Source organism: Erinaceus europaeus, chromosome 1, assembly GCF_950295315.1.
Source record: "Erinaceus europaeus chromosome 1, mEriEur2.1, whole genome shotgun sequence".
Taxonomy (NCBI): domain Eukaryota; kingdom Metazoa; phylum Chordata; class Mammalia; order Eulipotyphla; family Erinaceidae; genus Erinaceus; species Erinaceus europaeus.
The window spans coordinates 118,713,207-118,720,141 of record NC_080162.1 but is presented as its reverse complement, the minus strand read 5'-3'; the positions used below and the strand labels follow the sequence as shown (position 1 = coordinate 118,720,141).

General features: G+C 39.2%; 1 long non-coding RNA gene across 1 annotated transcript; it reads right to left on the bottom strand.

Moving 5' to 3' along the window:
* Positions 1-248: 248 nt before the first annotated feature.
* LOC132541994 (uncharacterized) lies at positions 249-6,704 on the bottom strand. Its single transcript, XR_009553114.1, has 3 exons — positions 6,612-6,704; positions 1,923-2,039; positions 249-393 (listed from the first exon to the last, which is right to left on the bottom strand). It is a non-coding gene; the product is annotated as an uncharacterized LOC132541994 (long non-coding RNA).
* Positions 6,705-6,935: the final 231 nt, after the last annotated feature.

Sequence of the window (6,935 nt, the reverse complement as noted above, 5' to 3'; positions counted from 1 at the left end):
CTCATTTTAATACCAAGCATCACATAAATCATAATTATGTTCTGGTTCTCATTAATAAGCAAATAAAACTAAAAAGTATATACTTCAGTTTTGGAGATGTTAAATTTGAGATTCCTACTAGGCAGGAAAGAGAAGAAGTCAGGTAGGTATTTCAATCATCTACTTGAATTTTTAATTTAGTGTTTCTGGAAACTGAACCCAAGGGCTTCACACAATCCAGGAAGCATGCACTCTACCACTGAGCCACCTCATCTGCTCTATTTTTATTTTATTGTTTATGAGCATTGTTTAACAAAAATCTACAAAGTTCCACTTGTTTTGTCTGTGTTGTTCTCTCATGCTGGGCTGGGGATTAAACTTCACACATGTAAGACATAAAATCATCCACTGATCCTGAATGACATTTAGGGAAGAAAAGTGGAAGAAAATTATATTTTTTATTAGTGATTTAATAATTATTGACAAGATTATGGGATAAGAGGGGCACAATTCCACACAATTCTCTCCATCAGATTCCCATATCCTATATCCTCCCTATTCTTTATCCCTCTGGGAACATGGATCCAGTATCATTATGGGGTGCAAAAAGTGGAAGGTCCAGCTTCTGTAGTCCTGCTTCTCCACTGGACATGGGCATTGGCAATTGGATCCATACTCCCAGCCTGTTTCTATCTTTCCCTAGTGGGGCAGGGCTCTGGAGAGGTGGAGTTCCAGGACACATTGGTGAAGTTGTCTGCCCAGGAAAGTCATGATGGTGTCATAGTAGCACCTGTAACTTGGTGACTAAAAAGCATTAAGATATAAAGCAGAACAAATAGTTTAATAATCAGGAAACTTAAAGGTAAGAATATAGCTGATGAGACTTGGGGTCTCCATTTTGGAGGGAAAAAAAAAGCTAGTAAGTCTATTTTAGTTATATTCCAAGGACTCCATGACTACTAATTTTTGCTTAGTTATATTCCAAGGGGCCCATGACTACTAATTTTTGCCTGAGCTTGGCGGCTAACATGCAGGTGGGCTAAAGGTATTATCTGGGGAGATGGTGTCAGAGCTTGAAATTGGACTAGAAAGTTGGATCAGGGAAGAGAGTAACCCCTAATTATGGGAAAAAATAGATAAATACCATTAACTGTAAACCCCATTAATGTGATCTGGGGCCCATGTCTATTCATATTTAATATAGGAGCCTATGTAACCTCTGCATCCCTGTAGGTCTGAGCTTGCAGTCTATGGTCACAGCTAGGAACACTTTAGGCTGCACACATTTCAGGACCAGTCTTCCTTGAGTGACAATGCAGGGTGACCCAGCCTCCTTTCAGAGAGTGGGGAAATCTCTACCATTGCTGTTCTACATTGAGGGCAAGTTCTTGTAGATGCCCACAAGAGGGTTTATAATGTTATTCCTGATGAAGATGACCAATGATGGTGGAGAGAGGAATTTGTTAGAAGTCTAGGCCCATAATATCTATGTGGGAATCCCTGACTAAAGCCCTGGATGACGGGGTAGCAAGGTCGTGACCAAAAGGGCCGTCATTAAAGTTTGCTGGTCTCTTGCTCTTATCCAACTTTTGTAGTCCTTACTTTATCTGACAAGGTTAGGCTTAGCATGATTAAGCAAAGTGAAGTAGGGGGTAGGAGAGGAGGGTATTTAGGTCTAAGTAGAAACTATTTTATTAAATACTTTAAGTGCAGCAAGCAAGTAGAAAGACCTAAAAAAGACACCATAGTGAGCTTAAGTCTACTCACTGAAGACTATTTGTGTCCTTTTACTTTAAGGTATATATTTCCATTAACTTATGGATCCATGTGCACATGTGCCCTGTCCCTTGGGCCCTGGTTTATATCTAGGTTCTGTATCTTTGTTAGGAAGTTTACCATCTAAAATGGAATTAAGAAGTCCTGTGAGCTAAGAAAGTTCTCACCAGAATATTGAAGCTGGAAGCTTGACATCCCATGCCTGTTGTCTCTGGACACAGTTTGAAGTGAAACAGGCCGAGGTATCACTGGTTGCATTGATTTGGTTGAGGTCAGCAGATGCTCTATCAAATGGTAGGGATCAAGGGAAGCATGGAAAAAAAAAAAGGCAAAGTCGTAGAGGTTCTAGGACTGGGAGAAATATGGATTTTATAGAGAATGGGGAAGGTTCCTTTGCTATCTTAGAGTTTAAGAAAGCAATAGGTAGTTATTATTATAGCCAAGTTATTTTGGGTATTTGGTTTACTTTGAAAATCCCATGCTTAGGATATACTGTACCATACATGACCTTACCATGATTTATATCATTTAATGCTATTTACAAATAATTATATCTTTGATACTGTCAGGACCTGTTATTTCTCATCTCCCTAGTCTAAGATTATAGGTGAGTTAATATTTCAAAAAAAGTTACTATTAGAAATGCATTAACAATTTAAGCCCAGTGTTAGAATTCAGTTTATAAAATTTAAAACCTTAAGTGCTTAGATCAAAGGAATATATACTCAGAACTGATATCTATGCATTAAAAAGCTCGAGACATTCAATATATTTTCTCCTCTTATATTGAATAGTGATTTATAAGACTATAAGTTAATAGAGATGAATATTAATACCATTCCTGCCACCAGGTCTGTGTGCCTACTTCTACACCCCTACAGTGGAGCTGAAAAATCTACCCTCCCCACCCCCTGAGCCTTTTATTTTGGTTCAATACTCCAAACCCAGTCAATTCTGCTTTGTGTTTCTCTTTCTCCTCTTCTTTCTTAACTCCTGTTTATGAGTGAGATCATCCCATACTCATCTTTGTCTTTCTGGCTTATCTCACAAACAAGTTCCATACATGATAGGTCGAAGAAGGTGGATTCATTCATTATTCTTAATATCTGCGTAGTATTCATATATATATATATATATATATATATATATATATATATATATATATTCCACAACTTTCTCAGCCACTCATATAACCACTTAGATCTTTTTGGGTGGGTGTATTTGACTCCGTAGGAATATATACCTTAAAGTAAAAGTATGCAATAGTCTGCAGTGAGTAGACTCCAAGGAGAAGTATTACTGGGTCATACGGAAGGTCCATTTCCAGCCTTGTGAAGGTTCCCCATACTGTTCTCCACAGGGGTTGGACCAATTTACATTCCCACCAGCAGTTTAGGAAGGTTCCTTTGCCCCCACAACCTCTCCAACATTTGTTGTTGCTGTCATTTTTGATGTATGACATTCTTAGAGGGGTGAGGTGACATCTCATTGTTATCTTTATTTGCATTTATCTGACAATGACTTGGAACATTATTTCATATGTCTTTTGTATCATATACCCTTTTGTACCTCTTCTGTAGTGAATATCCTGTTCATATCCTCTCCCCACTTTTGAATTGGGTCATTTGCTTTTTTTGTTGCTAAGTTTGGTGAGCTCTTTATATATTTTGGCTATTAACCTCTTGTCTGATGTATGGCATATAAAGATATTCTCTGGGGGGCAGGCGGTAGCACATCAGGTTAAGAACATATGGTGCAAAGAACAAGGACCAGAGTAAGGATCCTGGTTTGAGCCTCCAGTTCCCCACCTGCAGGGGTTTTGCTCCACAGGTGGTGAAGCAGGTCTGCAGATATACATCTTCCTCTCCCCATGTCTGTCTTCCTCTCCTCTTTCTATTTCTCTCTGTCTTATCCAACACAATGACAATAATAACAAAAACAATAACAACAACAATGAAAAGCAACAAGGGCAAAAAAAGAGGGAAAAAATAGCTTCCAGGAGCAGTGGATTCATATTGTAGGCACCGAGCCCCAGCAATAACCTTGTAGGCAAAAAAATCTTCTCCCATTCTGTGAGGAGTCTCTTTGTTTGAGTGATGGTTTCTGTTGTTGTACAGAAGCTTTTCAATTTGATGTAGTCCCATTGGATTATTTTTGTTTTGGTCTTCCTAGCAATTGGGTTTATATCATCAAAGATACCCAAGACATTTAGATGGAAAAGAGCCAGTATTTTCCTCTATTTGATAGTTTCTGGTCTAAAATCCAGGTCCTTGATCCATTTGGAGTTGATTTTTATTTCTGGTGAGATTAAGTGGTTCAGTTTCATTCTCCATGTTTCAATTCAATTTTCCCAGCACTATTTATTGAAGAAGAGCCTCCTTCCTCCATTTAATAGTTTGAGCCCCCTTATCAAAAATTAGGTGTCCGCAGGTGTGGGGATTTATTTCTGGGCTTTCAGTTCTATTCCACTGATATGTGTGTCTATTTTTGTTATAGTACCAGAAAGTTTTTATTACAATGACCTTATAATATAGTTTGACATCTCCAAGTGTGATATCTCCAGTTCTTTCTTTTTCTCGGGTTGTTTTGGCAGTTCTAGATGTTAAGTGGAAGAAATTATCAACTCATCAACAGAAGTTGAATAAGAAGATCTGAAAGGGAAACTAAAAGCAGGACCTGATCAAATTGTAAGTAGGGCACCAAAGTAAAAACCCTGTGGTGAGGGGTAGACATGCAGCTTCCTGGGCCAGTGGGGGCTGGGAGTGGGTGGGAGGGATGGGTCACAGTCTTTTGGTGGTGGGAATGGTGTTTATGTACACTCCTAGCAAAATGTAGTCATATAAATCAGTAGTTAATTAATATGAGAGGGGGAAAATCAGTTGTATGTCTAAAAGTTTCTCAAAACATAAACTGAATCTTTTTAATATATAGGCTGTGTATTTGATATGCGGACTCTCTCAAAACCCTAGACCAAGTAGATTAGAAGCATCCAATAGCACAGCTATATACAAGATACTGGATACTGTACAGCAAACCATAACAAAAGGACTTTTCAAAGTTAACCCAATTACCAAATAATGTGATGATAATATTAACTATCGATTGTCTTTTTGAACCCCAAGACAGCAGGAACCTCACATCTCCACTATAGAGCCCCTACTTCCCCCAGTCCTGGAACCCTTGGATAGGGTCCACTTTCCCATATGCATCTCCCAATCCATACCAAATAATATTGCATCCGCCGATCACAACCTAACCAACGCAACGATTGCCACATCAACATGCTTCACCTCAGACTGTGTCCAGAGTCTTCACGTGTGGAATGACAACCCTTCAGCTTCATTACTCGGGTGAGACCTTTCCTTTTATAGTACACTCTAATTTCATCTCAGGTGGTTCACTTTCTAACAAAGTCCCATAACCTAGATATACACCAGTTTCTGTGAGAGAGAGCTTATGTTCACACGTATCCATCCATAAACTACTGCAAAATATATACCTGAAAGCAGAAGTACACTAGAGTTTGCAGTGAGTACCTCCCTAACACTTCCTCTCCACTATTCCAAGCTTGGGATCCAATGATTGCTCAACAAATTGTTTGGCTTCGTATGTTAACTCTCTTATCAATCACCAGGTTCCAGATGCCACCAGGATGCTGGCCAGGCTTCCCTGGATTGAAGACCCCACCAATGTGTCCTGGAGCTCAGCTTCCCCAGAGACACACCTTACTAGGAAAAGAGAGAGACAGACTGAGAGTATGGACTGACCAGTCAACGCCCATGTTCAGCGGGGAAGCAATTACAGAAGCCAGACCTTCTACCTTCTGCAACCCTCAATGACCCTGGGTCCATGCTCCCAGAGGGCTAGAGAATGGGAAAGCTATCATGGGAGGGGGTGGGTTATGGAGATTGGGTGGTGGGAATTGTGTGGAGTTGTACCCCTCCTACCTTATGGTTTTGTTCATTAATCCTTTCTTAAATAAAAAATTTAAAAAATAAATAAAATAAAGAAATAAAAAAAAAGAAATTCTAAGAGAAAACCAGTAGCAAACACATCTAAAGCATTCTGGCAGACAAGAAGATACCCAAACTGTTTTCAGAGTATCTCAAGAATATGGAGCAGGGAAATTAACTAGGTAAGGGAGGCAAGGCCCAGTGCAAGATATTCTGGCAGACCTAATATGACAAAGTGGCCAAAATGATTCAGTGGGGTAAAGAAGTTCTCTTCAACAAATGGTGCTGGGAAAATAGGACAGCCACATGTAGAAAATTGAGACTAAACTCCTACCTATTCTCACTAAAAATCAAATCAAAATGGATCAAAGACCTGGATGTTAGACCAGAAACTCTAAAATTTATAGAAGAAAACATTGGTGAAATTTTGTAGGAACTTCACATCCAAGATGTATTTGGAGACTCAATTCCATGGGCATGAGAAATGAAAACAAGTCTAAATGAATACGATTACATGAAACTGAAAATATTCTTCTATACATGGAAGGCAAACAACACAGAGATAACCCAGCAACCCAGTAAGTGGGAGAACATATTTGCCCATCACACATCTGAAAAGTGACCAGTATCAAACTGTTGTATTTAACTTAAAAAGAGGTTTGGGGGTTAGGACTGCTTGCAGTGCATAGAAGGAATCATAGCGGGGATCTGGGAACTGGTTTAAACAATACATGGTTTATTAGGTTGAAACAGGTAAAAGGCATAATAAGCAATTATCATCAAGGGTTTGTATGCTAGGTCTATAAAGCCTGAATATAATTATCAAAGTTTAGTCCTGTAAGATAAAGAATTATAAGCTCTGGTAAAGATTGCTCATGGCTGTAGAGGAGTCTAAAAGTTTACCAGCTAGCAGAGTCACACATGGTCAGTTCCCAGGAGAAGTAGCCATGGCACACCTGAACAGAAGAAGCTTCTGACCAGGAGAAGAAGCAGCAGCCAAAGAGGCTCATGTGCTCAAAGTCCCTTGCTTTTATACATTCCCTTCTCTGAAGCACCTCCTCAGGGTGACATCATTTGTATGCTAATAGTCCCAAACTCCTGCTGGGGTTACCACATCAAACATCAATACAGAATTAGGTCAGCTCTATAAAAGAAGAAGAAGAAGAAGAAGAAGAAGAAGAAGAAGAAGAAGAAGAAGAAGAAGAAGAAGAAATAACTCAATAAAAA